Source organism: Leucopleurus acutus (genome assembly GCF_964270905.1).
Source record: "Leucopleurus acutus genome assembly, chromosome: 17".
Classification (NCBI taxonomy): Eukaryota; Metazoa; Chordata; class Mammalia; order Artiodactyla; family Delphinidae; genus Leucopleurus; species Leucopleurus acutus.
Genome location: NC_139159.1, coordinates 11584013 through 11606472, shown reverse-complemented (window position 1 = coordinate 11606472; position 22460 = coordinate 11584013). Strand labels below are relative to the sequence as shown.

The window sequence follows — 22460 nt, the reverse complement described above, 5'->3', positions numbered from 1 at the left end:
AGAGAAATGGGTAGGTATTAGCCCCATTTAACAAATGTGAAGGTTTAGGTTCAGAGAGGTTGCTGCTTGCCAGAGGCATAAGGCTAATAAGGTTGACCTCTAGACCTAGAAACTAAATCTTTTGACTCATGGCCAATGCTCCTTTACTTCATTATCTTTAAGAATAGAGTTAATGCAGTTTCACGGGTCATATCACATACGTATTTCAAAATGGGAGAGATTTTGGCTTAGATTTTATTTTCAAAATGATTATGTGATTTCAGCACTCTTCTTATAATGCATATTATAATTCATTTTCTGTCTGCAACATCTTCTCGGGGGTAGTGTCAGAGAACAAGGTTATAACTTTGTACTATAGATAGTAGCACAGAGTCATCCGATTTAAAAACTGGAACTATCTTCCTACCTGCAGAGAATTATATAGGCTCTACCTGGATACAAATGAAATAAAAATAGTGTCTTCTTGTGTTCATGAACAAAAAACACTAAATTTCTTCCTCTTAAAAGCATAAATTGTGTTTTTCTTTATTACTAAGGTAATACATGTTCATGACGGAAAATTTAGGGAAAAAAATAGTCATGCAAAAAATATAAGAATCATCTGTAATTCTACCACCCAGAGATGACAGTGTGAACATATTGGTGTCGAGCTCAACAATCCTAGTATCTGTCTATCTAAATATATTCTCTCTTTCTGTCTCTTACTGTGCATAATGTTTTATAATCTTTTTAAATTTACATTATCAGTAATTTTTCATATGGAGTATTTTATAGCAGTATTTCAGATACTTGAGGTTTTTTTTTCCTAAATAAAGCCTTATTAGAAACCCAAATATATGCAGTATTCCATTGGTAAATGCTAATTTATAGCTTCATTATGGGAATAAAAAGGTTGGTTTAATGATCAGAAAATTTGAAATTGGGTTGTATCCAGTGGCCTGCTGGGAAGTGTTTATAACGACTGGATCTCTGAGTTGTGGTGTTTGCCAGTTTCTGTAGTGTCCTTACTCTTAGCATGGTTGATATGAAGCTCTCGATGTAAAATCAATGAACGAGATGTTGGGACAAGTGCAGAACTGGCTGTCTTGAGCCAGTGTGCGCAGACTCCAGCTCACCACTCGTTACACAGATAGAGTGTTGTTAGTTGCAGGTAGCAAAAAAACTAATTCCAGTTTCTGCAAACAAAAGACTTACCAAGAAGACTCAAGAGTGGCTCCAGGGCGGCGGCGGATCCCGGCGGGCGACGGGAGTCGGCACCTCTGGTTCCTGCCCCTGGTCCTGAGGCGGCGGTGGACGGGCGTTCCGGGATGGCCTTCATGGAGAAGCCGCCAGCCGGCAAGGTCCTGCTGGACGACACGGTGACGCTGACAGCAGCCATCGAGGCGAGCCAGAGCCTGCAGTCCCACACGGAATGTATCATTCGGGTACAAAGAGGAGTTTCTGTAGAAAATAGCTGGCAGATGGTTAGGAGATACAGCGACTTTGATTTGCGGAACAGCAGCTTGCAGATTGCAGGCCTAAGTCTACCTCTTCCTCCCCAAAAATTGATTGGTAACATGGATCGTGAGTTCATAGCTGAGAGGCAGAAAGGTCTTCAGAGCTATCTCAGCGCTATCACCACAAATCATATCTTGTCTAATTGTGAGCTGGTTAAGAAGTTTTTAGATCCAAACAACTATTCTGCAAGCTATACTGAGATTGCCTTACAACAGGTTTCCGTGTTCTTCCGATCAGAACCAAAGTGGGAGGTGGTGGAACCATTGAAAGACATAGGTTGGAGGATAAGGAAGAAATATTTCTTGGTGAAGATTAAAAATCAGCCAAAGGAACGGCTAGTGTTAAGCTAGGCTGGCCTTGGTCCTGACAAGTGTCTGTCAGATAAAGATTTTCAGTGTCTAATCAAACTTCTGCCATCTTGTTTGCACGCTTACATCTATCGTGTTACCTTTGCCACAGCTAACGAATCCTCAGCATTGCTAATTAGAATGTTTAATGAAAAAGGAACTTTGAAGGACCTGATCTACAAGGCAAAACCAAAAGAGCCATTCCTAAGGAAGTACTGCAGCCCTAAGAAGATTCAAGGCCTTGAACTTCAGCAAATAAAAACATATGGGTGGCAAATATTAGAGGTACTAAAGTTTCTCCACGACAAGGGATTCCCTTATGGGCATCTTCATGCTTCCAACGTGATGCTGGAAGGGGACGCTTGCCAGCTGCTGGACCTTGAGAATTCCTTGTTGGGCCTTCCTTCCTTCTACCGATCTTATTTCTCACAATTCAGGAAAATCAACACATTGGAGGGTGTGGACGTCCACTGCTTTGGCCACTAACTGTATAAAATGACTTACGGACGACCGCCAGACTCAGTGCCTGTACACTCCTTCCGTCCTGCACCGTCTGTGGCTGTGGTGGCCGTGTTGGAGTCTACGCTGTCTTGTGAAGCCTGTAAAAATGGCATGCCCACCGTCTCCCCGCTCTTACAGATGCCATTATTCAGTGATGTTCTGCTAACTACTTCCAAAAAGCCACAGTTTAAGATCCCCACAAAGTTAAAAGAGGCATTGAGAATTGCCAAAGAATGTATAGAAAAGAGGCTAATTGAAGAACAGAAACAGATCCACCAGCATCGAAGACTGACGAGAGCTCAGTCTCACCATGGATCCGAAGAAGAAAGAAAAAAGAGGAAGATCTTAGCTTGAAAGAAGTCAAAACGATCTGCTGTTGAAAATAGTGAAGAGCATTCAGCAAAATACAGCAACTCCAATAATTCAGCAGGATCTGGGGCCAGCTCACCTCTCACATCCCCGTCATCGCCGACTCCACCCTCCACACCAGGGATGTCCGCGTTACCCCCACCTCCTCCACCTGCGCCTCCGCCACCAGCAGCTCCCTTGCCTCCTGTGAGCACAGAGGCGCCCACACAGCTTCCGCCCCAGGCTGTGAATGGCGTGAGCCGAGGGGCCTTACTCAGCTCCATCCAGAATTTCCAAAAAGGAACTTGGAGGAAAGCCGAAACCTGTGATCATAACGCTCCTAAGATCGGCTAAAGCTTTGTGTTTACACTTGGAGGGAAAAGTTGTTTTGTTTTTCCTTCCACCTCCAACCCCTAAAGTACCCTCTATCTGGATGAATAATTGCTGAGCCAGTACAGTCACATACGACTTCGCAGATGCTCATGTAAGAGGCTTTTCAAGAGGGAAATAGTCTTCAGGTAGAATAAAGTCAAGCTGGCATTGCTGCCTTAAGAAATAGTTTGCTCCTTTGTTACGCTTGTGAAGGAGTCTTGCTCTTCCTCTAATGGTCATCTTTTGGTGGCAGCAGCATATTGGAATCAATTATTTCCACCAACAGAAGGAAGTGGACAAAAAACAAAAACAATGACAATATACAGTCACAGCGGTGAATGGCCTTCGTGTTGCAGTCCCTCCTGTACCATCAGACAGCTCCTAGAAACGTTCCTCTCATGGTTCATTTCTCTATTCTAAAGCATTTTCTGGTTATTTCTTAGATGACTCCCATTTTTGCTACCTTAATTTCATCCTAGACATTAACACTGTAGCCCAAAGCATAGTTATGTTGCTGAGAGTCAGAGAAGCAACTGAGTTCTTCATTTTCCCTTCAAGTAGAACGGGAAAAGTTCGTAGCAGTCTCTGAAGTTCAAACAGGAACTCCATTGTGGTTATAGAACTCAGGGCTGCTAAAGGAACTACTCTAGATTCTTAGTTCCTTTTAGTATGTATCGAACGGACAAAAAAATGTTGACATCAGAAAAAGCTCTTGCCAATTAGAGGATCTTCTTAATCCTCAGCAATTAAGTCAAGTTTGGCATTTGTGGGGGTGGGTTATTATGCAATACAAGAACATCTGGCAAAATCAGTTCTGATTTTCCAAAGATTTATCCAAATATATCATCTTTTTAATGTTACTCATTTATTAGAAAGATCCTTTATCCTATGATTTGCTTAAACCCTTAAATAAATTACACTTTAAAGGATTATAAATAATCCATCTAAAAATTCAAGTTACACACATCAGTGTTGATTACTATGCAGAGAGAATGTCATTGTGTATAGTTTCATGTAATCTGTGATAAATGTTCAGCTGTATTTTTATTAAAATAAACCATGTCTAGAAAATGGAAGAAAAAAAAAAAGAGTGGCTCCAGATTTGGTTAATTCAGCAGCTCAGTATCATCATTACTGACCCAGGTTCTTTCTATCTTTCTGTTTTGCTAGCTTCAGTATGTTGGAGTTGTGCTCATGCCATGGCTGCACAGTGGCTTTAGTAGTTCCATGTATTCAGACATGACAGCTTCCAGAGGAAGAAATGGGCTGTCTTCCCTTTTGTCTCATTTTAAGTTTAAAGGAACCCATCCCATGAGGCGCCCCACCGCAGACTTTGCGTCACACCTGTTTTACGTGGCCATTTCTAACTCAGTCTCTGGCAAGAGAGATGGACCCAATATGACTGGTTTGGACAGTCAGGGCCCACTCTTCAGGGCTGAGGCTGCCCGCACTTCCCTGAAGCACATGGCTGCCCAGACACCTGAACAAAATGTTGCTTTAGGAAGGAGGGAAGGAGGGGTGGATATTGAACATACAACCAACAGTGTTGTCTGCACAGGACTGTGGATGGCTCTTCCAATCATATTATCAGCTTCGGTATTTATTTTTCTATTTTATTTTGACTGTGTGATAAAATTTTTCATTCATCGAGAAAAATTGCAAATATTAACAGTATTCTTCTCAACTCATTCTGTGAGGCCAGCATTACCCTGATACCAAAACCCAACAAAGACATCTCAGGAAAAGGAGACCACAGACCAATATATCGTATGAATATGGACACAGAAATCCTAAACAAAATACAAACTGAATCCAGCAACATATATAAAGAATTATACAGCCTGACCAAGTGGGATTATCTCAGGAATGCAGGGTGGTTTAATGTTCAAAATTCAATTAACGTAATAACCATATCAATAATAATACACCCAGAGAACTAGGAATAGAAGTGAACTTCCTCAACCTGATAAAGGGTATTTATGAAAACCCATAGCTAACATCATACTTGACGGTGAAACTTTCCCCATAAGATCTGGAACAAGGCAGGATGTCCAGTCATGCTACTTCTATTCAACATTGTGCTAGAGGTTCTAGCCGGCTCAATTAGGCAAGAAGAAGAAAAGGCATCCAGATCAGAAAGGAAGAAGAAAAACTATTCACAGATGACATGATCCTCTTTTTAGAAAATACTAAGGAATTATTAGAACTAATAAATTAGTTCAGCAAGTTTGCAAGATACAAGGTTAATATATAGAAATCAGTTGTTTTTATACTCTAAAACAACTGAAAATGAAATTAAAACAATTCCATTTACAGTAACATTAAAAAAAATAAAATCCTGAGGTTGTTTGTTTTTTTAATGTTAAGTTGTATGAGTTCTTTATATATTTTGGATATTACCCTTATTGGACATACCATTTGCAAATACCTTCTCCCATTCAGTAGGTTGCCTTTCCATTTTGTTGATGGTTTCCTTTCCTGTGCAAAAGCTTTTTAGGTTGATGTGGTCCCATTTGTTTATGTTTGCCTTTGTTGCCTTTGCCTGAGGACACAGATCCAAAAAAATATTGCTAAGACCAATGTCACATCACATACTTGTCTGTTTTCTTCTAGAAGTTTTATGGTTTTAGGTCTTACATTTAAGTCTTTAATCCATTTCGAGTTTATTTTTGTATATGGCGTAAAAAAAAAATGGTCCAGTTTTATCCTTTTGCATGCAGATGTTCAGTTTTCCCACTATCATTTGTTGAAGATGCTATCTTTTCCCCATTGTATATTCTTGCCTCCTTTATCGTGGATTAATTGAACACACGTGCATGGGTTTATTTGGGGGATCTCTATCCTGTTGCATTGATCTGTGTGTCTGTGTTTGTGCTGATACCATACTGTTTTGATTACTGTAGATTTGTAGTATAGTTTGAAGTCAGGGAGCATGGTACCTCCAGCTTTGTTCTTTTCTCTCAAGATTGCTTTGGCTATTTGAGGTCTTTTGTGGTTCCACACCAATTTTAGGATTATTTGTTCTAGTGCTGTGAAAGAGGCCATTAGTATTTTTATAGGGATTGCATTGACTTTGTAGATTGCTTTGGGTAGTATGGATATTTTAACAACGTTAGTTCTTCCAGTCCACAAGCATGGTATATCTTTCCATTTATTTGTGTTGTCTTCAGTTTCTTTCATCAGTGTCTTATAGCTTCAGAGCACAGGTCTTTTACACCATTGGATAAATTTATTCTTAGGTCTTGTTTTTTTGATACAAACAATCTGGCTGACAAATGGAAAGAGGACGCAAATAGGCATTTTTCCGAAGGAGACATACAGATGGCCAACAGGCACATGAAAAGATGCTCAACATCACTAATCATGAGGGAAATGCAAATCAAAACCACAGTGAGATATCACCTCATGCCTGTCAGAATGGCTTTCATCAGAAAGACAAGAAATAGCAAGGGTTAGTGAGGATGTGCAGAAAAGGAAACTCTTAAGCAATTTATTTAAGGGTTGGTGGGAATGTAAATTGGTGCAGCCAATATGGAGAACAGTGCGGGGGTTCCTCAAAAAGTTAAAAATAGAACTACCAGGGGCTTCCCCGGTGGTCCAGTGGTCAAGACTCCACACTCCCAATGCCGGGGGCCCGGGTTCGATCCCTGGTCGGGGAACTAGATCCCGCATGCAGCAACTAAGAGCTTGCATGCCACAACTAAGTGCCTGCATGTTGCAACTGAAGATCCCACGTGTGCAACTAAGACCCAGAGCAGCCAAATAAATAAATAAATACTAAAAAAAAAAAAAAATAGAACTACCATATGATCCAGCAATTCTACTTCCAGGTATTTATCCAAAGAAAACAAAAACAATAATTTGAAAAGATATATGCACAGAAATATTCATTGCAGCATTATTTACAATAGCCAAGGTATGGAAACAACCTAAGTGTCCATCAACAGATGAATGGATAAAGAAAACATGGTGTTTATTTTTATACATAGATACATGTATATATGTTGTGTGTATGTGCCACACAGTGGAATATTACTCAGTGCTGAAAAGGAATGAAATCTTGCCATTTGTGACAGCATGGATGAACCTAGAGGGTATTATGCTAAGTGAAATAAGCCATACAAAGAAAGATAGATACTGTATGTTTTCACTTATATATGGGAATCTAAAAAACAAAACAAATTAACAAATATGAAACAGACTCACAGATAAAGAGAACCAATGAATTGGGTGGGGCGATAAGCAAAATAGGTAAAGGGGATTAAGAGGTACAAAGTACCAGGTATAAAATAAATAAGTCACAGGATATAATGTATAGCACAAAGAATATAGTTAATATTTTAATAACTTTGATGTGTAATGTATAAAAATACCAAATTACTTTGTTGTACACCTGAAACTAATATAATATTGTAAGCCAACGATACTTCAATTTAAAAAAAAAGAATGAAATACTTAAGAATAAATTTAACAAAAGAAGTGCAAAACATCCTCTGAAAACTACAAAACATTTAAAGAAATCAAAAATCCAAATAAATGGGAAAATACCCTATGTTCATGGATCAAAAGATGAAATACTGATAAGGTGGCAGTACTCCTCAAGTTGATCTATAGTTTCAGCCCAGAATCTCAGCTTGTTTCTCTATAGAAATTGATAAGCTGACTTGAAGATTTATATGGAATTGCAAGAGAACCAGGATAGCAATAAACAATCTTTCAAAAAGAGAGAACAAAATAGGACTCACACTTCCTGATTTCAAAACTTACTACTACAAAGGAACAGCAGTCAGGACAGTGTGGTACTGGCACTTAAGCTTGCAGTACTTACCTTTCATACTTATAGACATATAGATCAATGGAATGAATTGAGAGTTGAGATAGAAATCCGTGTGTCTTTGATCAACTGAGTTTTGAGAAAAGTGCCAAAACCATTCAATGCGGAAAGAGTTCCTTTTCAGTAAACTGGTAGAACAACTGGATAGCTAGCCGCATGCAAAAGGATGAAGCGGATCCTTATAAGTTAAAATGGATCAAAGATCTCATTTTAGGAACCGAAACTATAAAGCTTAGAAGAAAACATAGGGTGAATCTTTATGACTTTGGATTTGGAAAGGATTCTTTGATCTGAAAAATGCATGAGCAACAAAAGAAAAAAATAGGTACATTAGATTTCATCAAAGTTAAAAATTATTGTACTTCACAGTACACTATCAAGAAAGTGAAAAGACAACCCACATAGTGGGAGAAAATCATATACCTAATAAGGGAGTCATTTCTAGGATAGAAAAGGAACTCGAGGGACTTCCCTGGTGGCATAGTGGTTGGGAGTCTGCCTGCCAGTGCAGGGGACACAGGTTCGAGCCATGGTCCGGGAGGATCCCACATGCCACGGAGCAACTGGGCCTGTGCTCTAGAGCCTGCAAGCCACAGCTACTGAGTACACGTGCCACAACTACTGGAGCCCATGCTCCGCAGCAGGGGAGGCCACCACAATGAGAGGCCCACGCGCCACGGCGAGGGGTGGCCCCTGCTTGCTGCAACTAGAGAAGGCCCGCGTGCAGCAATGAAGACCCAACACAGCCATAAATAAATTAAAAAAAGAAAAGATAATGCAATTAAAAAATGGACCAAGGGTCTGAATAGTCATTTCTCCAAAGAAGATATACAAATGGCCAAAAAACACATGAAAGATGCTCCAACATCTTTTCCATCAGGGAAATGCAAATCAGAACCACAATGGGAGATGACTAGAATTAAAAAATCAAGATAATAAGTCTTAGCAAGGGTGTGGAGAAATCAGAACCCTTTTGCACTGCTGGTGGGAACGTGAAATGGCACGGCCTCTTGGGATAGCAGTTTGACAGTTCCTCAAGATGCTAAACGTAGAGTTACCACATGACCCAGCAGTCTCACTTCTAGGTATATACCTAAGAGAAAGGAAAACCGGGCCCCACAGAAATTTGTACATGAATGTTTATATCAGTAACAGCATTATTAAATAACCAAAAGGTAGAAATACCCTGAATGTTCATCAACTGATAAACAGACAAAAAGTGTTATGTCCATAATGGAATATTATTAAACAATAAAAAGGAATAAATTTCTGATACATGCTACAACTTGGGTGAACCTCGAAAACATGCCGAGACACAAAATAAGCCAGACACAAAAGGTCACATTGGGTGTGATTCCATTTATATAAAATATCCAAAAATTGGATTGCTGTAAGGATAGAAACAAGATAGGTCGTTGCTGTGGGCTGGGGGAGGGAGAATGGGGACTGACTGCTCATAAGTATGGGGCTTCCTGTGGGAAGAGAAAAATATTAACAGTGGTGATGGTTGCCCATATGTGCGACTACACTGAAAACCATTGTACTGTGTATTTAAATGGGGGAATTGTATTATTTGTGAACTGTATCTCAAGAAAGCTGTTTTAAAAATCTTAACAGCATTTTATTTAGAGATTTCCTTGCAGTTTCAGAATATTTTTAAATTAGTGATCCAGAATTTTGAAGGAAAAATCGTCGGAAATGTTAGTCTCAGTGTATTGTCAGCAATAATATCTAAAATTTTGTCCATCTTGTTTGTCATAAATGTAAAGTCAGAAAAGTAAGCCAAAGTTGTACTAAGCATTAAAATAATAATATACAACCCCAGTGTGTTCTTACATTGTTCATCTGTTAGTATAAAGCTGCTTCGTTTTAATGAAAATATATGCTGAACAGATGCATCTGAGCTGTGCCTGGCATTTGCTTATGGAGCCTGGTTCCTTTGGTGGAGTCACAGTTTTACACAAGGAGCCATGCACAGGCACAAATGGAAAAAGAGGTTAATTCAGAGCCCAAACTTTTCTAATCAGTAACACGTGTATGAAACAGTCATATCCATATACAGAGACGCCAGAGGATGGCCTAATTTAAGATACATGTGAAAAGATGTTACTCTGGGAGCATAAATTAATATTTTGGTAGGAGTCCCCAAAGAGTTAAAATTTAAATGTTTGAATATGTGCATTTTTTGAGAAATGACTCACATACCATAAAATTCACCCTTTTAAAATGTACAGTGTGCTTTTTAGTGTATTCACAAAGTTTTGCAATATTGTACACCTTCACTACGATCTAATTTCAGGACATTTTCATCACCTAAAAAAGAAACTCCACCCACAGCCATTCCTCACTCCTCCCTCCCAGCCCCTGCAACTAGTCATCTCCTTTCTCTCTGTATTTACATATGGAATCTGTGCATTGTTTTTACTACAAATTTGAAATAGTTAAAAGTATCCAAGAATTAAATTAAATCTTTTTGAAGGCAGAACATTTATGTTTTATAGCATTCACTTTAAATGATTGTAGGTAGTCCATATTTCACTTTAGTAATCAACCAGTCAGTCCATTACGGTAATTTCCTTAAGATTATTTCCTAGAAGTGGTATGACTAGTTAAAATATTAGGTGTAGATTAAAGCCTTTTGATAAACATTGCCAAACTACCTTCCAGAAAGCTTATATCAATTTATACTCAAACAGTAATGTAAGAAAGACTCATGTAAGTTGTAAAGTATAATAGTACAAGTAACTAAATTTGTATATAGGGAGAGAGGTTCATAACTGCCTTTCAATTAAATGTTTACTTGTCTAATTTTGAAAATTGTTTTCTCCTCAACACTTCAGAAACTTTTCAGTGAACAGGAGTCATAATTTTTAAATCAATTTTACTTGAAACATTACCTCAAATTAGGAATGCAGCTGCATAGTACCAGTTTGTATTCCAGGTTCAAAACAAGAAACTCTTTAAATATATCTTATTCATCAGTTGTAAATTGCCTGTACTTTATGTAACTGGCTCTTAATTGTTCATACAATAAATCCTTCAGCTGTATCAAATTACGTATTTCAGTTAGTTTTTTTTTTTTTTTTTTTTAATGCTTCCTCAGTAAATCTTGAAATAAGCCATTTGGATGGCCCAAATGACTGTTTATTTTTCTCTTTATACAACTACATGTTGGAGATGTTAAAACCGATGTGGCTTTCCCAAGTGGAAGGGAATTTATTCCAGATAGAGGAAATGAGTTGGGTATAGGTGTGGCAGTTGTCATGTCCAGGCTGTGATCAGGAAATTTTGTGAGCAAATTATTTGGTTGGAATTGTGGTACGTAAAGGGTGAAAATGAGATAATAAGGTTAAATTTGTGCCATAAAAGGCAAATATTAACTGGTTTTCTGTATCTTCTTGTTAATAAAAAAATGCTGCTGATAGGGTATAGGGGAGGATGTATGATAAGGTGCTGTGTATGCAGTTTGATGAAAGGGTTAAAGATTTTGTGCTCTTTGGAGTGTCACCCCTTTTAACCTTGATCATATAGGTTTTTCTTATCATATCAGTTTTTCGCATATCAGCTTTTCCCCCTCAGTTTTATCAGGGTCTTTTTTTTTTTTTTTAAGGCGATGTGATGGTGTGCTGAAGTGGGCACATCTCTTTCAGAAGTGTGTGTATTTGGGTGAGGATGAGGAGGAAGGGGGAAGGGCATGCATACATGCACACCTGGCCTAATTGATAATGGCAAATCCCAGAAGAATCTCGGATTTGGGCAAGGGATTCATGAATCCACATGTATTTGCAATAGTAAACTTAAAAAAACAGACTCATACATATATATATTATTATTTTTCAAATATAAGTAGAGATACCTGTGATTAAATAAAATTCACTTAAACATAACTACTGAACTCTCAGTGTTAGATCATTTTGTATTTTCTCGATCAGTGCATATGTTTTGTATTCTTTTATGAGATGGTCAGTCACATTAGTCAGCCACAGAGGAGACATGGGAAAAGCTCACGAAGAAACAAGGTGTATTATGCTCACGGGTCCTAGAGACAGGAGCCCTGGTACGCCACACAGGGCCACGTGGGAGAACTCCAGGGTGGTCAGAAGACGGAAGACAGGAGTGAAGGGAAAGTTAGGCCATGGCCTCTATGCAGGTTTCCTAGAGAAAGGCAAGGCGGGGCAGAGCGAATCGTTCAGAATTGGTTACTTTGAATCATTTTGCAGGCTTTGGGCTACAGGAGTGGTCCCTAGTTGCCTGGTACCTGACCCTGGGATGATTAGCTGTTTTGAGATGCAAGGGTCTGATGGAGGTCCGGCTCTGGATTGGCTGGTTTGCATAATCAAAGACATGCTTCTGGCTATCTTTAAGAGTTGGCTATCCCATGGAGGGGCAGTCTCCCCAGTCAGAAAGGTTTTTAAGATGTCAAAACAGCATTATAGGGCTTCCCTGGTGGCGCAGTGGTTGAGGGTCCGCCTGCAGATGCAGGGGATGCGGGCTCGTGCCCCGGTCCGGGAAGATCCCACATGCCACAGAGCGGCTGGGCCCGTGAGCCATGGCCGCTGAGCCTGCGCGTCCAGAGCCTGTGCTGCGCAACGGGAGAGGCCACAACAGTGAGAGGCCCGCGTACCGCAAAAAAAAAAAAGAAAAAAAGAAAAAAAAACAGCATTATATGCAGATAATAATGGTATAAAATTACACACAGTGCAGGATGTCAGAAGAGTAACCCGTATCGTGTGGGGTGCACGGACTATTGGACACTTAGGAGGTTAACCACCGCCTATGCCCGCCATGTCTGATCTCCTAAAGGGGTAGAATTGTGACTTAGACCCTGAATTACTTGGGCAAATGTATGATTGTCACGTGCCTGCCTGTTTTTGATGCCACTGACTGAAAATGGACTATTGCCATTGGGTAATGACTGACAAAAATTTGATAAGGGGAGCATTATGGCCAAGCTTTTACCACGAGCAAAACCAATGAGTGAGTTAATGAGTTGGTTTTTTCCTTAATTCCATGGCCGTCTTACACTGTAACTTAGAGACCCTGGTAATTTAAGTAGGAGCTAGGTTGATTGTCTGCTCCGTAGAGAGGGGAAAGCCATTTTATAGAATTTGATTTGAGTCTTTGATGTGCATGAATATATTAAAGCACTGGTTAGAGGGTGTTAAATGATTTTTAAAGGCTTATAAGTTTTAGTTAATGACCCTTCCCTGGGACTGTGTTGGAGAATTGGGTAAGAACACCTCGGTGACGTTCCTGGATTATCTTTAGGCATACCTTAGCTGTCTACTTTCCCATTATCCAGCTGGAGGAAGCCAAGGCTTTTAGAATGTAACTTTTGTATCAAGACTCCATGATAGGAAGGGTAGACCTCAAATTTGAACCCATGATCACGTACGTGATCCAAAGTCTCTGCTCTCCTGGTTCAATTATGAGAAGATAGTTGTTGGCATGAATTTCAAACTTAAGAGAATTCCAGACTTTGAGGAAAATTAGATGAAAATATTTTTCCTCTGTACTTTTTAAATTGTACTAAAATACGCCTAACGTAAAATTTATTATTTTAACCATTTTTAGTTGTACAAACCATCATTTCTGTCCGTTTGCCCAGCTTTCTCATTGGCCGCACAGAAACTGTGTACCCGTTAAACAGTAATTGCTAGTCCCTTCTTTCCCAGCCTCTGGAAACCTCTATTGTGCTTTTTGTGTCTATGAAGAAAATTTCTTTGTAATGAGAGAATTTGTTGATGTTAGATGATATAAATTAAGTTTTAAATTTCTTTGTAGAGTGTTGATTATAAAGGCATTTCTTTTGAACAAAGAAGTACCATGTACTCAATGTAAGTTAAAAGTTATTTTTGCCCTTTTAATTCTTTGCCTATTCTATTTTAAACAAAATATTATAATTACATATGCGAAATACAGAAGCCTTGGTGTTCTCATTTTATTAAATGTAAACCAATGGTGTTAATTTAAGAGAACATAGTTCTTTTTTCTGAACCTTTTACCAAGTTGCTTTTTATACATTGTTGCAGTTCCAGCTCCTTAAGGTAGCATCAGTCTTAATTGCCTTTGCAATTAAGTTCATCGAAATGGTGGCAAATTCAAGAGAGGACAATCTTTTCGCTAGCCTGCGTAAATTTGTATCATGTTCTCCTAGCTGATGGATGTCAAATTGCACGTGAGTTGATTCAAGCTATTTTTTTAAATGAGCACAGAATGTTATTATTATTGCTCATTGTATTCCATTAGCAATAGTTACTGGGAGGTGCTCTGTACTTTGTCCAGACCCTGGGCTTTGGGCTTCTTTTGTTCGATATACTCAGGAGGTTGTGGAAAACGCAGAGTTCAGGTTCACCCGCTTTACTTTGACCTTGCAGTGAGAGCCAGCTTCAGTACTCTGCCCGCCTTCATGCATACCTGCCTTTACTTAGTTTTTGCCTGAGTGTTCCTTATTTTATTACCAGCTCATGGATTCATTTCAGTAGGTATTTTCTGTATTTTCCAGCATTTTCAGTTGTTTTCAGTGGTAGGGTCCATTTTCTAAACTAGTCTGCTGTTGGAAATGATCCTGTGATCAAATGACTCCTGTGATCTCAGAGACTTAAACCGAATCATTACAGCCACCAGGTAAATAACGATAGGAATAGGAACACAGGTTTTGTCTTGATGATTAGCTATAATTTATTCTTGGCTGCTTCTTCCAAATCAGTGTCTGTTACAGAACTGGATGGCAGAATTTTTAATATTATCTGCTATATCTTGCTTTCATTTTGTAAAGGAACTAAGGGAGCCTAGATTGGAGGAAGGGGCTGAACCAAAAGTTCCTTCTCTGGCCTAGGTCTGGAAGAAACTATTAACAAGCCCTACAGGGGATGCAGTTTGAAATTTGTTGAGCGTTGGCCTTCGTGTCACTTGCTTTTTGTATTACAGTTAAAGCTGTTTCTTATTGGCTTTAATGTTACAGAGGTGTAAGAGGGAATGTTATTTATATTTATGTGTGAGAGAAAATAAACGCGTGGGGATGTGCTGTTTAGTTTGAATAGTTACCATTGGCGAGTTTTGGTCTTTTGCCCTCCCAGTCCTTTCCTGTTTGTAAGCCTGAAGCTTTTGGGTTTAACCGTCTTATCTTCTCTCCTTGAGTAATCTTGCCACATGGTCTTGAGTGCTTGGGAGGGATTACTCCCAAATCCCTTCCTCAGCTCACCACAAGCCAGACTCCTGGATGGACATCTCCACTTAGTTGTCCTTGGGGCACTGAGCCCTCTCCTGAAACAGAGCACATTAGTCTCCTGAATCCTGTCACCTTTCTCTGTTCCTGTGACCGCTCCCCTATTCTCAGCCATCGTCTTATTCTGGATTAAGGCAGCAGCCTTCTTACAGAGCTTCTGAAGACGGAAGTCTTCCACTGTATTAATCCATTCCATCCACTGGCACCCAAAGTATTTTTTCCAAAATATAATTTATGCATCACTCTCCTAAATAAAACCTTTCAATGGGTTCCTTTTGTCCTTTGTACACAATTCAGACTGTCAGTATTGTTGACAGTCCTTATTCTCTAGTCTCAATCCCTTACCACTCCCACCTTCACTTTACACTGTAACCTGTACTAAACTTCCTTTGTGGGTGGGAGGGAATAGATTTTGCTCCTCTTTTTGAAATTAAACTTTATGGAGGTATAATTTATACAATGTGATGAGTTTTAACAAATGTGTACACCTATGCAGCTACTATCCCAATCAAGATACTGTGCTCTTCCATCACCCCCAGAAGCTCCCTTGGGCTCCTACCCCAGACCACCACTACTGATTCGTTTTGCTTGTTCTCGACCTTCATATAAATGGAATCATACAAAATGTAGTCTTTTTTTCCTGATTTTTTTTTCACTTAGCACAGTGGTGTTGTTTTTGTTTGTTTGTTTTTTGCGGTACGCAGGCCTCTCACTGTTGTGGCCTCTCCCGTTGCGGAGCACAGGCTCCGGATGCACAGGCTCAGCGGCCATGGCTCACGGGTGGAGCCGCTCCGTGGCAGGTGGGATCTTCCCGGACCGGGGCACGAACACGTGTCCCCTGCATCGGCAGGCGGACTCTCAACCACTGCGCCACCGGGGAAGCCCTAGCACAGTGTTTTTTGAGGTTTATCCATGTCATTGCACATATCAGTAGTTTCATTTTATTGCTGAGCAGTATTCCATTGTATGGATATACCACAGTTTATCCGTTAATTAGTTGTTGGATGCATGTGTTGTTACCAGCTTTGACTAGAGGCACACCTCATTTTATTGCACTTTGCAGGTATTGTATTTTTTACAAACTGAAGATTTGTGGCAACCCTGCATTGTCAAATGATGGTTTATCATTTTTTTTAGCAATAAAGTATTTTTAAATTAAAGTATGTACATTGGTTTTTTGGACATAATGCTATTACACACTGAACAGACCACAGTATAGTGTAAACATAACTTTTATATGCACTGGGAAACCAAAAAATTCATGGGACTTGCTTTTTTGTGACATTTGCTTTATTGCAGTGGTCTGGAACTGAACATTTAATATCTCTGAGGGATGCCTGTATGAATGAAGCTATGAAATTCATGTTCAGGTCATTTTGGGGACATATGTTTCATTTGCAGAGTTCTAATTGCTCCACAGCCCAACACTAGATATTGCCAGTCTTTTTAATTTTAGCTGTTCTTGTTGGGTGTGTAGTGGTATCTTGTGGTTTTAATTTTCATTAAATTTAATTTTCATTTAATTTTCATTTCTCCAGTGATTAAACATGTTGAGCATCTTTTTGTGGGTGTATTAGCTATGCATATATCTTCGTATATCTTCTTTTGTGACTGTTCAAGTTTTTAGCCTATATTTTAAATTGAATTAGTTGTGATTAAGATATGAGCTGTCATTAATATATGTATAATATATTCTGGATCAAATCCTTGGTCAGATATTTATATTGCAAATATCTGAGTCTGTGGTTTGCATTTTCATATCTTAACACTGTCTTTGAAGAGAAGTTTTTAATTATAATTAAGCATAATTAACATTTTGTATGACTAGTGTTTTTGTATCTAGAAATCTTTACTTAACCCCAAATCATGAATATATTCTCGTACTTTTTCTTAGAAATTTTATTGTTTTAGCCTTTATGTTTAGATATAATGATCTGTGTTAATTTTTTATATAGCATGAGATTGCACGTTGAGATTTTTTTTCATAAGTTTATATAGTTTTTCCAGTGCCATTTGTTGAAAAGATTACATTTTCCCTTGAATTACTTGGGCACCTTTGTCAAATATCGATTGACCACATAAGTGTGGGTCTGTTTTTGAACTCTCTGTTGAGCTCTGATGCTCTGCGTCTGCCTTTATGTAAAAACCACATTGTCTGTAGCTTTAAATTAAGTCTTGAAATCAGGTAGTACAAGTCCTCCAGTCTTCTCTTTTCTTTCCAAAACATTTTTGGCTATTCTAGATCTTCAGTGTTTCCATATAGATCTTAGAATTCGCTTGTCAGTTTCTTAAAAAAAAAAAAAAAGCTGGAATTTTAATTGGGATTGTGTTGGATTTATAGATTAACTTGAGAAAAATTGGAAACAATATTGAGCCTTCCAATCCGTAAACATGTGTATTAGTTTCTTAGGGCTGCCAAAACAAAGTATTACAAACTGGATGGCTTATCGTACAGAAATTTCTTTTCATGGTTCTAGAAGTTAGAAGTCAGAAGTTAAGGTGTCAGCAGGGCCATGTTCTCTCTGAAGGCTCTTGGGGAGGAATCCTTCCTTGTCTTTTCTAGCTCCTTGTGGTTGCCGGCCATCCTTGTTATTCCTTGGCTTGTAGATGCATTACTCCAGTCTCTGCCTTTGTGTGGTTGTGTGTCTGTGTCCAGATTTCTCTCTTTTTATAAGGACATGAGTTATACTGGATTTCAAGCCCACTCTAACCCAGTATACTGTTATCTTAAACTTGATTACATCTGCAAGGAACCGAGTAAAGTCACATTCATAGGTACTGGGCGTTATGACCTTGACAAATCTTTTGGGGAAAACACAGTTCAGTCTTGTAACAACATGATATATTTCTCCATTTATTTAGGTCTTTAATTTCTCCTAAAAATGTTTTATAATTTTCATTGTACAGATCTTGCTCATATTCTATTAAATTTGTCTTTAAGTATTGACGTTTGTGGATGCTATTGGAAGTAGTACTTTTTTAATTTCATTTTTCAATCATTTTTTACGAGTATAGAGAAATGCAGTTGATTTTTATATATCAAATTTGTGTCCTGTGACATTGCTAAATTTTTATTAGTTCCAGAAATTCTTTTGTAGGGTTTTTATGATTTTTCTATATAGATGATAATATTGTCTGCAAATAAAAGTTTTTCTACTTTCTTTCCAATTTGTATGCTGTATGTTTCTTTTTCTTGCCTTAATGCAGTGGCTCTGACGTTAAATACCATATTAAAGATGTAAAGCAGACATCCTTGTTTTTTTTGGTGATCTTAGGGCAAAAGCATTTAATTTTTAAGTATGATGATGGCTGTAGGTTTTTTAATAGATGTCCTTTATCAGATGAGGGAGTTTCCTTTTATTCCTAGTTTAGTAAGAGTGTTTAGCATAAATGAGTTGAATTTTGTTCAGTGCCTTTTCTTTATCAGTTGAAATGATTATATGATTTTTTTTAATTCTAATATGTTGAATTACATTTATTGCTTTTTTTGAACAGAAAACCAATTTTGCATTCTTGGGATAATCTCCACTTAGTCATAATGCATTTCCTTTTTATATATTGTTGGATTTGATTTATTAATATTTTCTTATACATCTTTGTGTCTATGTTTATGAGTGATTGGGTTTATGATCCCCTTTTGTAATGTCTTTGGTTTTGGTATCAGTTCTTTTTTTTAGTAATTTTATTGTGATGTATCTTGGTGTGGCTTTCTTTGTGTTTCTCCTATTTGGGGTTCACTGAGCTTCTTTGATATCTGGATTAATAGTTGTCATCAAATTTGGAAACTGTTTAGGTAATTTCTGTTGATCTCTTCTATAGCATTTAGTCTGCCGTTAAGCCCAAATGCAAATTTTTAGTTTAGACGTTATGTTTTTTAGCTATAAGAGATCCTTTTTTTTTTAAGTTTCAGTTTCTTTTTTCAGTGTGCATGTTTTCTTTAAAATCTTTGGATATATTTACAGTAGCATTGTAAAAGTCCTTAATTTACCAACTCCATCATCTTGTTCATTTCTGGGTTTTTATTGACTCCCTACCATCACCCCGTTTGGGGTCACATTTTCTTGTTTATTCTCCTAATTCGTTATTTTTAACTTGTCATCTTTAAAAGAGTGTTGAGTTTTGATCTGATAAGCAACTTAGTTACTTGTGGATCAGCCTGATCCTTTTAGGCATATTTTAAGCATCATTAGTGGGGGTCCAGAACAATGCTGGCCAGTAGAACGTTCTGCATTGATGGGCTACATTTGCCCTTCTCCTGTGCTCTGGCATTTCTTGGGTCGCTATGGAATGTCCCAGGTATTGTGTGAGAGCTCTTCACTGTGGTTGGTGGGGACCAGATGTTTCCCAGCTCCCCTGTAGTTCTTTTCCCAGCCTCATGGTATCTCATTCTACACATGGCTAGCTTAGTATTTAGCCAAAGACTCAAGGAGACCCATTTTCAGGCTTCTGGAGCCGGTTATCTTCACGGCTCTTCCTGTCTGGTACTCAGCCCTGCAAAATCCAAGTATTGTACCCTCCCTGAACTCCAGTCTCTGAGTCCTCAACTTTGTGAGACTTCTTGCTCTGCAGGGTAACTCTGCTCTGCCTTGGGGTTTGGTAACTGCTTTCAAGAAACCTAGGCAATTACAGGTCTCACCTTATTTGTTTTCTTCCCCCTTCTCTCAGGGATCAAAGTCCTATCCTACTTGTCTAACATCTGAAAGCAGTGTTTCTCATAGATAGCCTAGTTCTCTAGTTGTTCATGATGGGAGTTCTAGTCCACTACTAGTTGTCCTATCATTTATTGAACCTTGTTTATATTTTTATAAACAAGCCGTGATTTTGCTTACCTCGGGTTTTTGCAAATACTGCTTTTTCTGTGCTTGGAACTCTTTCCCCCACCTCTTGTGTGACAAACTCTTATGAAATCATTTAAGAGTCAGATTATGTGTCACTTTTTCCCAGTGGTCTACCTAGCTACGACTGAATCCTGGGTTAAGTGTCATACTTGGCACTCAGAGCATCTTACATTTGCTTGTAATCGTGGTTATTTGTTATGATTGTTTGTAGTCCCCACAAAAATCTGAGCTGTGTGAAGGCAAGGACTGTGTCCATTTGTGTTATATCCTTCATGCCCAACACAGTGGAGATCTCAAAATCTCTTTGTGCGTCTCCTCCTTTCCCTTGCAGTACTATATGTGGAGATGAAACAGTACTATGCGGTGTGCCTCAAGTATACTTCAGAAATTTTGGGGGCTTCTACTCTTATTGGTTTGGAGAGGGAAACAATTGTTGACAGTTGGCGTTTCCTTTTTAAATTTGACCAATCTCTGAGAGATTAGTATTTTTCTTCTTTAGTATTTATGTTATAAATATTTTGATATATATTTACCCACAAGTAGTGGTCAGTTCGTGGTAGTATTTTTAGTGTGAAGTTTTTTTCCTTACCTACAAATAGTTCGCATTTAAAAATTATCTTTTGAGATAAATACCAGTAACCACTGAGATGTTAGTAACTTTGAGGAAATCAGTATGGCTGGGTCTGTGGTGGCGGCTTTCTTAGAAAGGCTTCTTTGATTATGAAATCAAGTCAGGTATAGTATTGTGGGATCTTAGAACTGGCAGAGACCTTGAAGGTCATTTTTTCTAGACTGCTCCACAACCGCCTTGACAGAGGCTAGTTTGAGGCAGCTCCTTTCAATTTCCATGGTTCTAACTGTAGAAAGTTCTTAGAAAGTAATATTGAATCAAATTCTGTTTTCCACAAACTTGTGCCCATTGGTCTACTTCCACCTTTCATAATTTCACAGAATAAAGCTGAACTCCTTGGCTTATTTTATCTTATAGCAGTTTATGTATTATCCTTATCTGCATTTAAAGATGTTATGTATGTATGCATCTTCCAGTGTAATACTGAGAACTGAATTCAGTCTTATCCATGTGGCCTGTACTGAGAACGGTGGAGTAGCCTGGATTTGGATACTTACTGACTCTCAGTGCTTCCTAAGATTGCCTTTACTTACTGTCTCTTATTAATTTAGAGTTTAAACATTCTGGCCTTTTTTTTTTTTTAAGGAAACTTGTAAACTCCATTTCCATTGTTCCATATGCATGCAGTTTATTTTATTTTAAAATTCATACTTCATTCTCTCTTTATTTTGTAATTAAGCACAAATACTTTGTGTTTTATATGCAGATATGATATGCATTAGTCCAATCTGCATCCCAATAAATAAACTGTGGAACAAGACAAAGTCAAATGTAGAGTTCTGTCAGCGACCTCTAGAATTCTTCCACCAGCTTGACATCCGGTACTTGAACTCTGGTTATGTTTGTTCAGTCAGCTAGGAGTCAGCCTAACATTACTCTCTTTTGTTCTCAAGGATGCCTCCAGAGACTATGTGTGCAGCCTTGCTGAAATTAAAGTGTCCGGGGTCTGTGACATTCTCCTGGTCTTATATACTGGCAGCCTAAGTCCAAACTCTACAGTTGTCAAATCTACACCACTGATTTTTTTTTTTTTTCCTTCTGGAAATTGTGACCATTTCTACTTTTCCATAATTTTTTTTTTCCGACAAAAGGTCTCACATATTTAGTACTGAGCCAAAGCACTAGTGCAGAAGCACAAAGAGAAAAATCATTTTCCCAATAAAACACATCCAGCTGTTCAGATAGTAGTGATGTTCTCAGAGTGATATGGTAAGATGGAAGTGACCTTGACACAGCATAAATATGTGTGCCACTTCATATGCAAGGCTCCTTATAGACCCAGCTTGGTTCTTCTCCAATGTCTTCTCTTGGAGTTGTACCTGATTTTATTACCAGTTTTCATTCGAATCCATTGGGGAATGGTACGATTCTGCTTTCGTTTCTTGGCTGGGAATCACTTGATCCTGAAAGTCTTGTGAGAAGACATGGCGAGGAGCAAATTCCCATAATTTTTTTTTTTACATCTTTATTGGAGTATAATTGCTTTACAATGGTGTGTTAGTTTCTGTTGTATAACAAAGTGAATCAGCTATACATATACATATGTTCCCATATCTCTTCCCTCTTGCGTCTCCCTCCCTCCCACCCTCCCTATCCCACCCCTCTAGGTGGTCACAAAGCACCGAGCTGATCTCCCTGTGCTATGCGGCTGCTTCCCACTAGCTATCTGTTTTACGTTTGGTAGTGTATATATGTCCATGCCACTCTCTCACTTTGTCACAGCTCACCCTTCCCCCTCCCCATATCCTCAAGCCCATTCTCTAGTAGCTCTGTGTCTTTATTCCTGTCTCACCCCTAGGTTCTTCATGACATTTTCTTTTTCTTAAATTCTATATATATGTGTTAGCATACGGTATTTGTTTTT

The 22460-nt window shown here is 38.5% G+C and overlaps 2 pseudogenes across 2 annotated transcripts; one reads left to right on the top strand and one right to left on the bottom strand.

The window, feature by feature from the left end:
* The first annotated feature begins 1295 nt into the window (after window positions 1-1295).
* LOC309973941 (PX domain-containing protein kinase-like protein) lies at window positions 1296-3047 on the top strand (annotated as a pseudogene). The gene has a single exon. The product of its transcript is annotated as a PX domain-containing protein kinase-like protein (transcript).
* Window positions 3048-21866: 18819 nt separating this feature from the next.
* LOC309973855 (large ribosomal subunit protein eL39-like) lies at window positions 21867-22022 on the bottom strand (annotated as a pseudogene). Its single transcript has one exon. The product of its transcript is annotated as a large ribosomal subunit protein eL39-like (transcript).
* Between the last annotated feature and the right edge of the window lie 438 nt (window positions 22023-22460).